The sequence below is a fragment of the Grammomys surdaster genome, unplaced genomic scaffold (genome assembly GCF_004785775.1).
Source record: "Grammomys surdaster isolate TR1022 unplaced genomic scaffold, NIH_TR_1.0 125849, whole genome shotgun sequence".
Lineage (NCBI taxonomy): Eukaryota > Metazoa > Chordata > Mammalia > Rodentia > Muridae > Grammomys > Grammomys surdaster.
Window position 1 is genome coordinate 1044324 of NW_021620675.1, and position 14575 is coordinate 1058898.

At 46.9% G+C, this 14575-nt stretch overlaps 5 non-coding genes across 5 annotated transcripts; 2 read left to right on the forward strand and 3 right to left on the reverse strand.

The window, feature by feature from the left end:
* Nucleotides 1-676: 676 nt before the first annotated feature.
* Nucleotides 677-748, forward strand: Trnah-gug. Its single transcript has one exon. It is a non-coding gene; the product is annotated as a tRNA-His (tRNA).
* Nucleotides 749-1501: 753 nt separating this feature from the next.
* Nucleotides 1502-1574, forward strand: Trnak-cuu. Its single transcript has one exon. It is a non-coding gene; the product is annotated as a tRNA-Lys (tRNA).
* A 1964-nt stretch (nucleotides 1575-3538) lies between these two features.
* Trnan-guu lies at nucleotides 3539-3612 on the reverse strand. Its single transcript has one exon. It is a non-coding gene; the product is annotated as a tRNA-Asn (tRNA).
* A 3104-nt stretch (nucleotides 3613-6716) lies between these two features.
* On the reverse strand, nucleotides 6717-6880 carry LOC114640778. Its single transcript, XR_003714200.1, has one exon. It is a non-coding gene; the product is annotated as a U1 spliceosomal RNA (small nuclear RNA).
* A 7287-nt stretch (nucleotides 6881-14167) lies between these two features.
* Nucleotides 14168-14239, reverse strand: Trnaq-cug. Its single transcript has one exon. It is a non-coding gene; the product is annotated as a tRNA-Gln (tRNA).
* Nucleotides 14240-14575: the final 336 nt, after the last annotated feature.

Sequence of the window (14575 nt, forward strand, 5' to 3'; positions counted from 1 at the left end):
ATGGGTTACCTTTTGCGTTCAGGGATCTTTGGATCTCTGTGATCCAACTCTCCCGAGTTTTTTTTTTCCGAAGCGTATACGGGTCATACGCTCTACGGATCTGCTTCGTACAGCGAGTGGCGTCACAGACATCTACGATTATCTTTTTCGGTTTGGTTAGGGAAGTATCTAAAATGATGACTGGCTCTCTTCTGTGACTTTACAGGCAGCCCCACCTTCGGTTCAGGTGGCATCGCTTTGTGAGTGGAGCCAGGAAACACCGCCGTGGAGAAGGGCTCCCTCACCAGCTCTGCTTCCTTTCTGGTTGCACCATTCTGGTAACAAAACCATTGACTCCAGAGCACAGAGTGGAGACGTAAATGGGAATGTGGTTTGGGAATGCCTTCAAAAAGGCTTGCTTCTTTGGAGAGAAACAACATAGGCGGGCGGCGGGCGGCGGGCGGCGGGCGGCGGGCGGCGGGCGGCGGGCGGCGGTTCCTCATCCCAGGTCAGGAAATCCCGGGAAGCGAGTAGTTGATGCTCGCGCTAGTATTGCGGAAGCATCAGGGTTATAAAGCCAGAGTTTTGACATTTCGGCCATATAGAGTATATTAAATAAACCAGACAACTCAGGAAGGGTACTCTCATTCAAAGGCCATTAAATTGAGGCCGCAACCCGCTGCTTCCCCGGTGGCTCGCCGTGATCGTATAGTGGTTAGTACTCTGCGTTGTGGCCGCAGCAACCTCGGTTCGAATCCGAGTCACGGCATTTAGTAGTACCGTCCCTTTGCAGCCTTTTTATTTACTAATTAACAAAATTCTGATTTTGTCTTTGTGGTAAAACTGAGTCACTTAAATAATTTCACGCTGCTTATCCAATACGAGGATCCTAAACTCTTGGGACGAGCCAGATCTGCAAAGGATCCTCTTCCCACCTTCCCCATCGCAAGGGAGAAGTAGTCCGGCGATACCGAAACTTGGCACCTCCACTATCTGTGGGAGAACCAAACACTTAGGGAGCAGAGCGCCTGTGTCTCTGTCGATTCTACACTAGATGACCTTGTTACTTGGGTGTCACAAACTTGGTGTTAAAAACAAACGTCTGGCGAAGAAGAATAAATAGTACCTATTTTCCCAGTAAGAATTCCTCACACCCAGAGCCATCATCACTGAGGTCTACATTGAAAAAGGCACCAGGGTAGATGAGCCAGCTTCCGGAAATGCAAGTGTCCTCACACCCGTTCGGCACTACCCGGACGCCACAAAGGACTGCCTTCCGCGTCCGCGCGCTCGCTCGGCTGCTCCTCAGTGCCACGCGCCCCAGAAACCCAGCTCTCAGAGTGATTCCATTCAGAAAGAGCTGGAGGAAGCAGAGAGACCCACTTGTCTCTGGCATCAAGTGTATCAGATAAAAGGCACTAAATTATAGATTCTGGAACTTGGCTAAAGCCAAGAACAACTGGAACAATTGCGCCACTGTACAGAAGCATTATAAAGACACAGAAAAAGGAACACTGGTAGGGCCCGGCTAGCTCAGTCGGTAGAGCATGAGACTCTTAATCTCAGGGTCGTGGGTTCGAGCCCCACGTTGGGCGCTTTCTTTTACTACTACTTCTGGTTTTGTTTTTTGTTTGTTTGTTTGTTTTTGTTTAAAAAAAAACAACAACCCTGCTCCTTGCAATTTTGATTCTCATCTCAGCTGGCAATAGAATCGTAAGCATCTAAATTTTCATTTACACCACTGTTTTAAACTGATCTTAGGAGGAGAAGGCACAAGGTGTTCTATAATCGGCCTCAGTTAAATGAATCCTTGGCTGAAAAAAAAATAACAAAACGACAAAAAAAAAAAATCCCAGCAACAACAAAATAACCATTAATCGTAACGATGATGACGATGATAAACAAACCTGCAAATGACTCCAAAACTTTACCCCATTTATTCCAAACTCTAAATTTACAAAGATTCCAGCCAGGGATTTCAGATTCGTGGGGCCCTGGGGCCCTGTTCCATGTCAACTTTCCTCCATCCCTTCATCTCATCCAAGACTCTGCTTTAAGAAGACCAAATAGCATCCACAGAAGAACTGTAGGAGAGTTTCTACCTAGGCAAACACGTTACTATTGAGTTATACTCTGGGTATTGGAGATCAAATCCAGAGCTTTTGTGTTGGTTATGTAAACTGCTCTCCCACTCAGCTAAGTCCTCAACCCCACCAAAGCCTTTTTACTTTTTGTTGGAGACAAGATTTCCGTTTATTTGCCCAGGCTGGACCTGAACTCATTCTGCAGCTCAGTCTAGCCCTGGAAGTATGATGCTTCTGTGTCAGCCTCCCATGTTTCCATGTTTCCTCCATGGAAATCTTAATTTTTTATCTAGAGAATGAGAGGGATGGGCAAGGCTAAAAAACCTAATTGGTAAAGAAGTGAAAGTCACTATTAGAACTGACAATGGGTGGTGTTTCTCACACTTGTGGTTAGGACAGTGCTGCTCAGATGTGACTGTGGGGGAGGGGGAGAATGCACATGCGCGCTCTTAGGGTTGTGCTACGTCTCCCCAAAGTCCTCTGACCTCAGCCTACCAACTACAGAATTCTCACCTCTTTTCCCCTTGGAGACAGTCTTACTCTGTAGACCAGGTTGGCCTTGAACTCATAGAGATCTGCCTGCCTCTGCCTCCTGAGTGCTGGGATTAAAGGGGTGCAATGTCATGCCCAGCAAATGTCTTACTTTGAACAGGATATCCCGACTGAGGTGTTTTAATCAGATCACTGGCAGCAAAGACACTTTGCTGTTGTTTCCTTTTTCAACAACTAGGGAGAAATGTAACATATCTGTGGGTTGTCAGGCCTGGCAGTGCAGGTGTATAATCTCACCTACCTCCAGAAGCAGAGGTGCAAAGGTCACAAGTCAAAGCCTACTTGATTTTACACACTTAGAATGGCAGGCTTGGCCATTCATAAAACTCTGTTTCAAAATTAAGAGTGGACAATACCTCCTCGCCTAAAAAAGAAACGAAAGAAAAAAGAAAAGAAAGGGAAAAGGCTAAAGTAGGTGAATAAATTTAATCCCAACTCTCCTGCTTTAAAAGAACAAGAGGACGGAGGAAATAAGACTGAGATAAATATGAAAATATTGATGTTGCAACTGAAAACTACTATATTGGCTAATGTTTAATCAACGTTGATTTGCGTACACAAACGTTTTTTCTCATCAAATGTTGAGTGAATTTGCGAAGAGGTTTTTCTATTAGCCCTTTTCCACAGTTGGGAAAGTGGGTAATTCCTTCAAAGTCTTATTCTGAGGACTGGGTGGAGGACCAGCATGGAATACTGTCAATAAATTGTGAAGCAGAGAAATATTTAGGGAATCTGGAGTAAGTTCTGAGACCCCAGACATAGACTATGGAAAAGTCTACGTTTGCTGAATTAGTAGCAGGTTAGAATAGAAGTCTTTGTGGAATCGGAGTCTTCCCACATTATCTAAGGACTCCTCAGACTCTTTAAGGATGACAAATCTAATTTTAAATGGCTAGAGAGAATTTTAACTAGGCAAAACACACCGTCCCTGGGTGGGCTCGAACCACCAACCTTTCGGTTAACAGCCGAACGCGCTAACCGATTGCGCCACAGAGACATGTGAAATAAAGGCTGTAAATTCATTTGCTAATCTTAGAATACATTTTTTTACTTCCGCCTTGTCTCTGGCTTTTGTGATCTACCCAATCCCAGCGTTCCAGAAACTAAATCAAGACACCTAGGACAGTAGTTGTCTTTAGCAAATTTGCATATTAACCCGGTGTAACTCAGCTCTGTGCCTCAGACCTCCTCCCAACACGGGATTCCAGTTTCTCAGTCTCAAGAGTCGCCTGCCCTCTACTGGTCACCACCGCCGCTCACTCGTCCACTCAGGTAGCGCCCTCAGCCTCCACCCGGGGCCCCCGCGGGCCCGCGTGAAGGTGCGTCGAGCCGCTGCACCCGCCGCGTGCCCTGCGGCTTCACTTTTCCAGAGCACGCCGAGCACCCACGGACACGCGCGCGTGCGCTCGGAGAGAAAGACATTCCAGCACAGGACTTCAAAAGAAAAAATGTCCCGGAGGGCTTTTAGTCCTCCGAGGACTCCAGAATGAGAAAAGCAGACCTGCTTTTTGGAGGAATGTTTCCTCCATCCTCTAAGCTGTTCGAATCTGGCAAAGGTCCTCACTTGGGAACTCCACGGGCACTAAAAACAAACCCATTTCCCCGCCTCTCAAGGGAAAGTGGCCTAGTCATTGGGTCTCCTTCAGTGGCTGTGTGAACTGTTGAAAACAAAAGCCGAGCCTACTTACCAGGCTAGTAATCCACAGAGTGTGCCAGGCTGAGGCAAGAGGATCACAAACGCAAGTCCAGCCTGGACTATAGTCATCCTGTACAATTTAGTAACACCTCACCACAAATCAAAGGTGAAAAAGAGGATTGCAGACAGCGCAGTGGAAGAGTGTCCACAGCCTAATCGACAACACAGTGAAACATCGGATGTGGACCACTCCATGGGGAGAAAGCACTGTTTATTGGTCAGTTTTAAAGTTCCATGGCAATCTCTCGGGGACAGAGAGAACAGGAAAGGTAGGAAAAGCCTTGCCAGTTTTAAGGGGGGCAGATAGCTGCAGGGGAGAGAAGCGTGCAAGCCAAAACAGCCTGGGGACTAGTGCGGAACTTGGATGTTACAAGTGTGTTAATGGGAACACAAGAGCCTGGGAAGTGGTGCGGGGTGGGGGTGGGGGCTTTGGTGAGAGCTGTGGGTATATAATGCAGAACTAAATGCCTGGTTGTTGGAGGTAGTCGGCTGTAAATACAGACAATGGGCTTACTGGCTTTCTGACAGACACCGATAACAGATTCTACCCAAGAACTGAGAGAAACAGCAGAAAGATGGCAGAATTTGGCTAGCTCAGGGTAATACGTGCTTAGCAGAGGACCTTGGTGGACAATGATGCCGGGAGAAAGGATGTGAGAACACTGGGGACAGAGACAGCCACATCTACTGACATGAAATTTCAACCTCGGAATTTGAAAGCAGGGTAGCATGGCTCCTGAAAACATGCTCAAAATCACTTTGCTGATAGACCACTACGAAGAAAGTCAACTGTGTATTTGTTTAAAACCAGAAGAGAGACCATGTGATAAGCATATTACCCCCTAATGCCCGCGTGATCTGGTGGCCACCCCATAATCATTGTCTTACAACTGCCTCCAAATAGCCCTCTTAAACCAAAACGGAACAAAAGCCCCGTGCGGTGACCCAGCACAGAAGCAGGTGGGCTAGTGCATGGAGAAACCCAGTCTCAAAAATCAAAACCACTAAACCAAAAACAATAACAAAACAAACAACAAACCACCCAAAATGTCCAGAACAAAACCCTTCTTCTGGGCTTCAATCCTAGTTTGGGGAGCAGAGGCAGGTGGATGGACCATAGTGAGTTATAGGACACCTTGACCTAAGTGAGCTACAAAAATAAATAAATAAATAAATAAATAAGTAAATAAATAAATAAACTTTTATTACATTCTCCTTTATCTTCAGTGTATATGCCTACAAATACCCATCTTCACCAACACTTTTCTAAACCTGGGATTTTCTTCCCCTCATACATTGCTCTTGCTTACCCCACATCCGTTCCACAGTCTGTTCTTAAAAGACAGGTCATCCACATTTTGAATTTAAAAACTCAAATAAGAACGAGGGATGGTTAGCTGGCTAAAAGCCACATATGGTGGCTCACAAGTGCCTGTAACACCAGCTCTGGGAGGATCTGACCTCTGACCTCTGAGAACACCCAAACCTCCTATACAGAGACACAACAGAATTAAACATATATCTCTAAAATATTTTTTTTAAAACACAGAGAAAATATCGAAAGATACCATAACGAATCTCCATACTCTCACCACTTGAAAGTACGGTTACAGGTTATAACGTGTGTTACAGTAATCTTCGTATTTTGCAAAAGTACAGATCAGGAAAAGCATACGCGTGGCAAAGTTTTTCTCTTAGCACCTCACGTTGAGAAATGGCTTTTATTAACCGATGGCCATTGTCGGGGTCGTTTTTGTTTGGTGTCTCCACGGAGGGAAGACCGGAGGAAAACAGCATCCCAAAGAACGCAAGTCTTGCAAGGCGGGTTCGGTTGGTTTGTGTGGAGAAGGAAGCTGAGGCAGTTCCCTCCAGAACTGAGAGTTATTTGGAGGGAGAATCTGGAACCCAGGGGGGCTTGAGCCTTGAGCCGGGAGAGCAATTCGGGGATGCGGGGGAGAGCTAGCCTCAAGCGAAGGAGCTGGAGAGGTAGCTGTCACGGACCGGACAGGCCGGGCCGGGCTCGGGAACACGCCTGCCGCCAAAGAAACCCCAGGCCCCAAAATCTGTGTGCTCTGAGTTGGAGGAGCTATCGGTTCTTTTGTCGCAGGAGACAAACACACTGCAGTTGCAAGTTTGGGGTCCTGGGCTTACTTCGGGCAAAAGTGGAGTCAATGGCTCATCTTTCGAATCACAGTTAAGAAACTTGTAAACGTGGTGTCTGGACTCGCAAGCTCTCAATTCTCCCCAGTCAGGAGGCAGAGAGAACACAGCGGCCTTGTACCCTATCTTCAGGGTTTGTAGTGGACAGCGTACAGTGTGGTACAAAAACCCCTGCATAACCAGATCACTGACAAGGGGAAATCACGGTAATGGAGAACAACCTTGTTTTTTCACACCAGAAATGTCAGGGGAGAGCGCGAACGCAGTCCCCCACTACCACAAATTATGCAGTCGAGTTTCCCGCATTTGGGGAAATCGCAGGAGTCAGCACACCCCAAGTGCAATGGGTGAGCCTCGCCCTGGGGAAACCACCTTCCTGATCATAGTATCTCCCCTGCCAGGTAAGTATGCTTTCTCCACTCCCAGCCCCGACTCACACCCGCCGCCCCTCCACCCTTAACGCATGGTCACTCCGCCCCGCCCGACCGCGGGCCTCCCCGGACGCAAACGCCATCCAAGCCCTCCTCTGACACCAGAGGATCCGCGATCTCTCCCACGCCGCGCACGAAATCTCTCCCGTTTTCCCGGCGGCTGCGGACGCGGCAGCCCCTGCGCGACCCTCATCTGCATAGACCACGCCCACGCGCTGACGTCTAGGATGTTGTCCCAGTCACTCTCGCTACCCTTCTACGCGTTCCCTGCCGACCAGCGCGCCACCACCTGGGAGGAGGCAAAGTCGCCCTGCCCTCCCCTGCCCGTCTCTGCGCCCCACCTGCACAGACCACGCCCCATCCGCAGCGACGGGGGGGGGGGGGCACGGCACGCCCCTCCCCCGTCCTGTCCTGTCCTGTGCATGACAGCTACCTCTCCAGCTCCTTCGCTTGAGTCTAGCTCTTCCCCGCAGCCCCGAATTGCTCTCCTGGCTCAAGGCTCAAGGCCCTCCAGGTGTATGCTTTTCCTGACTGGTTTCAACTTGCACTCGATATATGCCTATCTGTACTTCTGCAAAAGACGAAGATTACTGTAACACACGTTATAACCTGTAACCGTACTTTCAAGTGGTGGGAGTATGGAGATTCGTTATGGTATCTTTTGATATTTTCTCTGTGTTTTTAAAAAAATATTTTAGAGATATATGTTTAATTCTGTTGTGTCTCTGTATAGGAGGTTTGGGTGTTCTCAGAGGTCAGAGGTCAGATCCTCCCAGAGCTGGTGTTACAGGCACTTGTGAGCCACCATATATGATGAGCTTGTTATGTTCTTTTTTTATAGGGTGCATACATATGTAGTGAGGACATTTGTGACAAGTGTTCCCGTCATAGGAGTTTTCTCTGATTTAAAGCAAATATTTAAGTCAGTATTTCTTAGTGTGGCATGGAGGCATGGGGACTGTGGACATTTTCAGGTGTCAAGCTCCCTGTGCCTGGAAAGACAGACTACAGGTTGGGGATCCTGGCCTGATTTCTGTGAGGGAAGGAGAGGCAGTCAGATGGGGTGTCTGTGTAGTCTAGGAGCTAACTGCTGTCTTTGGCTCTCTAGCTTTTCCAAATCCCTGCTGCTCAGTTACTGTGACTAAGGCACTCGGGTAAGCTGCTTGTTTTGAGAATTCAAACTCTCCTGTGCTAGTACTACCCAGGTCTGACTCCTCTTACCTGCCTCAGATCAGGGGTGACTGGGTGAATTCAGGATGGTATGGCCACTAGACTAGGAAGAAAATTCTATCTTTAAAGACTTTTTAAATTATTTATTCATTCATCTTAGTATATGTGATAGCCAGGTGGGGTTTAGAAGACAAGGTGGTCAGGCCTAGAGGCCTTTACTTACTGAGAAAACTCTCTAGTTCCAAATTCTACCTAAGTTGTTGTTCCTGAGGTATATAGTGTGATACACTTAGGATACCCTGCTGCTGCTAGCAAAGCATTCTTCCACAGATCCCCAGCTTTCTTTTCACCTTTTATTTGCTGAATTGCCAGGACTGGCTGTGACTTCGCTCTGTAGTCTACACAGACCTTGAACTTTAGGTCCTCTTGCTTTATCTTCAAAGTAACTGGGACTAAGGACATAAGTAACAGGTCAAGCTCCCACCATGGTTTTAATTTTTTAAATTAAGATAAGTGTAGTTTCACCTGTAATGACACATACGGGATAGGGGATCCTCGTGTTCTTTTCTTCCTCATTATAGATCTGGAAACACTGTGTATGTCTGATACCTGGGACTACACTGTAGATCTGACTTCTTGTTTTCAAAAGGCATATCACTATGTAGCCTTGGCTGGCCTAGAACTCACACAGATCTGATTGCCTCTGCCTCCTGGGTGGTGGGATTAAGAGTGTGTACTACAATAACCAGCCTTATTTTTATTTTTAGATTTACTTTTTCTTATGTGCAACTGAGTGTTATACCTGCATGTGTATGTATGTATGTATGTATGTATGTATGTATGTACATATATTTTTGTATGTGTAGCACATAATTTTTTGTTGTCCACCAAAGTAGATGTTCTGAAAATGTAGTTACAGATAATTGTCAGCTGGTGAACATCATACCCAGGTCCTCTGCAAGAGCAACAAGAGTTCTTAACTATGTAGCTATCTCTCCAGCCCCTTCTGGTTTTGGCTTTTGAGACAGAGTTTCAAATAGCACAGGCTGTTCTTACCTATCATAGATGGCCTTGAATCTCTAACATTCTTGAGTCAATTTCTGAAGTGCTTAGAGATTACAAAAATAGGCCACCAGACCCGCCTGGCCTTCACTGTTTATTTACTGTGAGTGGTGTGTGTCGTTTGCTGGCTCTCCTGCCACTTCACTCAAGAAATCCCAGAGCCACTACCCATGCTACACAGCCATTTCCCTTAGGACAATCTTTCTCTAACAAGAGGGTTGTCTGTGGATAGGGTCCATTATCCAAGACTCCCAGTACAGAGAGAAAAGAAGGACTCTGGTTAGCAAAAATGATCCCAGGGAGAGCCAAGTGTGTGGATTCCAACAAGGCCCACAGATAGACCGGAGTACAGCACCAGCCTGGACACGGTGGGACACTGGGACCTATGCAGAGAAAGGCCAGAGGACAGGGCCTTAGAAACTCTTTCCAGGCAGGTAAGACTGCAAGCCGGCAGTTGGGCAGGCTTCCTCCCCCTCCTTTTTTCAAGTCTCTAGCTCCTTCTTGTGCTCCCTGCCTCCTGCCTTCTGTGTTTCTGTCCACCCTACACCAGGCCTTAAGATCCCTGTCCCCCACTTTTTGATTCCTTTGGTGTCTGTTCCCCACTTTCTGGGTCTGCTGCCTACCCTGCCTCTGCAGAGCCCAGGCTGAAGTCCAGCAGACTGTGGCAAATGAGGAAGACGGAGAGAAGACTCAGGATGAAGATGTCAAAAAAGTCAGTGGCCAGAAAGCCTGGAAGCCCCTGCCCACGAGGGACGCACGTGAGAGATAGGAGAAAGTGTGGAGCATACATGTAGAGGCAGGGATGCCACACAGACCACACATAGAGCCATGACTCTCATGACCCTTTCCCAGCTCCATCAACCACTTGCAAGTGGTCTTTATAAAGGCTCTTGGTTGCTTATTACTATTCATGGGTTTCTGCTACAGCTCTTTTTTCTGGTCCACAATGAGCTGGAAATCCCAGCAGGTGCTCCCTGGACTCCTGATTCACACCTATAACATGACCCTGCTCCTTCCCACTGCTGACCCTGCTTCACCCACCATTTAGGACCATGAACACCCAAAGGCTGAGAACAAAATGGGGACAGGCTATCAAGAACCAGATCTACCCGCTCTGTCCCTCTTGGGTCTCCAGCACCCTCAATCTCTCTGCCCTCTTTGGCTTCACTGCTGTGTTCCTCCTCTGACTGTACCCAACAGCTGTGGGTGCCATGGCTTCCTGTTTCCCCACTGATACCTGCCCTTCCTGTCTATCCTCATCCTCTTTCTTCCTATCATTTCCTTCTGGCTCTGTCCCCTTTCCAACATCACCACTGCTGTTCTGTATGGATCCCTGGTCTCCACACACATCTCTATGCATCTCTGGGGATTTCCTCCCGGGATCACCTCTGCCTTCTGGATTGGCTTCCTCGGCTTTCATGTGTCTCCTCAATGCCCTTAGTCTTGATTTCTCTACCTGTGGAGGTGTGTCCTTGGGCCCATCTCTCCTTGTTCCTCTTACATTTAATGAAGCCTGCTCCCATGACACAGACCTGTTTTAAAGAACAACTGAGAAATAAATGAACACACAGCTCTTCGGTGGTGGCTGACACACTGCATGGGCTCACTGAATAGGAGCTTTCCTACTTGGGGCACAACACCTCAGACAAGGCATTGTAAAACCGATTGTATATATGTTACATCCTCGGTAGTTATCCATGCTGCAGACCCTGTGACAGACAGGACACTTGTCTTCTCTGTGCAGCAGCCATTCCTGGGCTGAGGGATCCCAGAACCTGAGTTCCCAGCAGGTCTGCTCCTCAGGGACTTTCAGAGAACCTGCTAGACAGCCTTCACTCTTCCATCTGCTCTTTAGTGATAAGCTTTTTCTTTCCCTCAGTGATGTAGATATAGGCCAGATTAGAACAGATTAAAAGTAGATAAAGGCAGGTTTATTAGGAGGCAGCTCCTGGATGGGTTCACGGATCTCACAGGGAGAGGTCAGTGAAGTCACAAATCCAGGCTAGAGCAACAGTTTTTTATGGGTCTCTGGTGCGGGATGCTGACGTGTATCTAGGAGGTGGAATGTGTCCATACAGGGTCAAAAACTGAGCCCTTGAGCAGACACTCTTGGGTGGGTTTCTAGAAACTCAAAGAGAAATAATGGCATGTTAGCCCAGAGTTTTCTCCAAGCACGTGGGGGAGTTTCTCTGTGTGGGTAGAGTTGGGGAAAGGAGGTAGATGGGGTTTTCTAGCTTGAGGGAGGGGGTAGGAAATGAACCGGGGTTCCAACCTAACATCTAGTTCATTCTCATGACTGACAAGAGGAAGTAAGTGAACCAGAGGATTCAGACACGAGCTCTGAGGAACAGCAGGCTGTGGAGAAGCAATGCCAGGGCCAGAGGTCTGGGGCACACTGCTAACACTCAGGGAAACTCAGCCAGGCCTCCTGTTCCCTCCTCTGTGTTCTTGTCTCCAAAGATAAAGATGCTCCTCCCTCTCTGAATCTTAGTGAAGGCCCCTCCTGTTGACATAACTCTTAGAGCAGTGGTTCTCAACCTGTGGGTCACTACCCCTTAGGAGTCACATATATGATATCTTGCACATCATACATTTACAATTCATAGCAGTAGCAGCAAAGTTACAGTTATGAAGCATAGCAACAAGCCAGTTTTATGTTTGGGAATCACTACAACATGAGGAACTGTATTAAAGGGTAGTAGTCTTAAGATGGTTGAGAACCACACTGTATTAGAGAGCTATAAACTCACTCCCACACACCAAATCATCTCAGATAGGAAACAGAGAAGAAACCACCAAGGCCACAGGCTAACCAGTGAATTTTGCTGGGGTTACTTACAGAAGCAGAAACAACTCAAAGGCAGCTGCTGCATCACCAAAGCCCTTCATAGCATGGATGGCAGTTCACAAAAGCTGGAAGCCTGGAGTGCACTGCACAACCTGCAGGCCGCTCAACAGGTAGGACAGTGTGCTTCCCAGGAAGCTCAGGTAGTCTGAGAGCATCTCTCTGTACTCTTCACAGCTTGTATGTATGTGCTTGTGAAGGGAGGGCCCTAGAGACTCTGGTCAGTTTCAGGAACTTCCTGAAGCTATTGAGTTGTTTACTCCTTGAGCTTCTTTGCAGGATACAGTGTTTCACTCCATCTCCCTTTAAAAAAATGCATCTGGTGTCTGAACTTCCCCTTAGAACAGCTGTCGTTTACTTCCCCTTTAAATCTGTCTCTTAGAGTACCTCCAATATGGAAGGTTTTAATCTCCTAGGAATTGCTACACAATAGCACCTCTCTCATGAGGGTCTTGGCACCTACTTCCAGGGAGGAAGGACAGGGAGGAGTGAGTGTCTTTTCAGCTTCTGCTTAACATAATTAATGTACCAAGGTGCCATGTTTAGAGCCAGTGTGCCCCAAATCCATCACATCTAAGATGCAAACCCCAGAATCCAAAACAGTAATATAAGTGACAATGAAGGTTAGCTTCAAATGCTTACGTCTATACAAAGGAATGTGAGTTTGTATTCACTTTTTCTCTCAAGTTTATGTTGAAAGACTTCCCAGAACCAAAAATAGACTCAGGTACGATGCGACCCCCAAAGACACTCCAGAGACCTCTTGCTGTAATAACATAAGTCAGGATCTTTACTATACGAAGCTTCGGATTGAAACGTGTCTCACGTAGGAGACAGAGGATTCGACGCTGAGATCTAACAGCTCAGGATATTTAAAGGTAAAGGCGGGGGGGGGGGGGGGGAAGGGGTTGTGGCACAGTCATACACAATTGGCTGTTTCAAACATCTGTAATGTGTGTAAACGGATCTCACGAGAACTGTCCCTGGTTTCTGTGGCCTTGGGACCCAGTGTGAATTTTATCTGAGCCAGCTCACCACCTGGCAGAATTTAATTAGCAAGTCCTTGAGCCCTTTGGTGGGAGTTTTTCCAGAGAAAGCTAAAACAGCACAGGAACAGATGGGTGTTTCAATAATGTTCTCATTCTTAAGGAATTTACCCTTGGGCACTTTCCCTATCTTCTACAGCCCGAGGATCTTTGGAGCACTCAATTGATCTTTGTTTCCCTGCATCTTCTGTGACAGCCTTGGGTTAGCAAGTTAGCTGACTTATTTTTAACTATTTGTATTAGTGAATTGAGGCTTTCTGTTATACATTTAACTAACTTAAAAAATACCTTTTCAATGTGTCCAATGTTTATTATGAAAACCGCAGTCCTCCGAACACTTCAACATGTCCCCTAAGAAATGCCATTATCTGGGCTAGAAAGATCTGCCCTCCAGAGGTCCTGAGTTCAATTCCCAGTAAACACATGGTGGCTCACAACCATCTATATAAGATCTGGTGCCCTCTTCTGGCCTGCAGGTATACATGCTGGAAGAATGCAGTGTATATAATAAATCTTAAAAAAAAAAAAAAAAAAACAAAAAAAAACAACGAAATGTCGTTATCCATGAATGCAGTCAGCATGGTGGTTGGTATATATCTTATCTCTGGTAACTTGCTTTTCCTTGGTTCTCTCATTCTGGGAACAGCCTGCAGAGGGAACCTGGAGCTTGTGGGTTTCTTCCCTAGGCCATGCCAGGGAAACCAGCAAGAACTCCTCTGGCTGTCTCCCTGAGTCTAGACCAAAGCCTTTGCTGCAGGATGAAGATGCGCTCTAGCTGCAAGGCTTCCAGAGGATGCTCGGCCACAGCTCTCCCAGTATTACCTGAAAACCAGCAAAACAAGATCCAGAACAAAAGCAGACCAACGTAGAAAGGCAACTGTAGCATCTGATCCAGCCTGCACCACAAAACTTGCTCACAGGTACCCAGACATCTCGGTACAGTTTAGCTGTGTAGGGGCCAGCAGGTATTGGGTGAGTTTAGGGTCTATTGATTGGCTAAGAACTTGGAGCCAGGAAGTAGGAGGCAACTTTCCTCTGTATGGCCTCTCAGTACTTTCTTATTCCCAGTCTAATACCTCAGACACAGGGCTGAAGTCTCACTTAAATGAAAGAAAACAACTTTCTTCTCAGGGTAAACAGAAAGGTCCCACCGAGATTTAAACTCGGATCGCTGGATTCAGAGTCCAGAGTGCTCACCATTACACCATGGAACCTACACACTATATGTGTATTCTATATACACCTAGGATTGTGAGATTACCTACCATCTAATTTTTCCTGTCTGTCCTATTGTGTTTCTTCTGCATTTATGAAAATAAGATCAAGTTTACTCAACTTAGAGCTGAGAAAGTCCTTCCAGCTTCCATCATCCTTCTCAGATTACCATTCAATCCTGACCAGATGTGAAATTTCCCTAGTAAGTGGTGATAGTGTTCTTTGCCTTACCCCACTGCCCAGGAACACCAAGATTAGGATTTAGACGTTCCTGTCTTGCTTGCAGACACACTGGTCTACCTTTACTTCCCGTAACAGATAAAGTGAGTCAGCCG